Genomic DNA, 895 nt, shown 5'->3' on the forward strand with positions numbered 1-895 from the left:
CGGGTGAGTGGGCCGCCTGCCCCTGCGCCTGCCTCTGCCCCTGCCCCTGTCCCTGCCCCTGCCCCTGCAGCCGGCCCAGCCCCCAGCCCCCAGCGTGGGGGGGGGCAGCGCTCCTGGGCCTGGTGGGCGGTGCCAGGTGGGTGTCCCGCAGGGTCAGAGTGATGCCCAGTGTGTGCTGGTGCTGGAGCAGGGGCAGGAGGCGGAGGCAGGAGGGCCTGGGATGAGCGGGGTGGCAGAGGCTGGCATGGCAGGTCTGGAACAGGGTCAGGGATGAAGCCGCCAGCAGAGGCCGGCATCCCGTGGGCTGGAGGGGCCGGGGACGCGGTATGGAACGGGGCAGGCAAGCAGGGACCTGGCAGCCCCTTGACACCGATGCAGCTCTGGAAGGGTGGGCCCTCCAGCCTCCGCCCCGCCAGGGCCCTGGCCTGCCCAGCACCCCACCCCTCCCTGCGTGAGGGGCCCCGGCTGGCGGGCCGCACCCACGGTGGCAGTGGTGAGGCTCGTGTGTTTCAGCTGCCCGCGTCTCTGGCGGAACACCGGGGCTTCGCCGGCAAGGCAGCCCCACAGGGGCAGCTTGGGGCCGTGGCCAGAGGGGCGCCCCGCTCAGGTGAGCGCAGAGGCCCGGCGCGCACGGGGCGGGCCGGGCCGTGTCCTGGCACCGCGCCCAGCCTGGCCTCGCCCCCAGGCAGCGGCGTGGACGCGGCCGACCCGAAGCCGTGGCTCCCGGGAAGGCCGGCCTGGAGAGACGGGTGCAGCTGCTGGGTGGAGCAGGGGCCCCTTCTGCCGCACGGTGGGCGCCGCCCGAGCCTGGACCCTGCCCGCCCTGCCCCCGCGTCCTCGAGGCGGGGGAGCCGCATTCCGGAAGACCAGGGGCTGCTCTTCCACCCGGCCCGCC

Source organism: Condylura cristata, unplaced genomic scaffold (genome assembly GCF_000260355.1).
Source record: "Condylura cristata isolate star-nosed mole 26May11 unplaced genomic scaffold, ConCri1.0 scaffold00057, whole genome shotgun sequence".
NCBI lineage: Eukaryota > Metazoa > Chordata > Mammalia > Eulipotyphla > Talpidae > Condylura > Condylura cristata.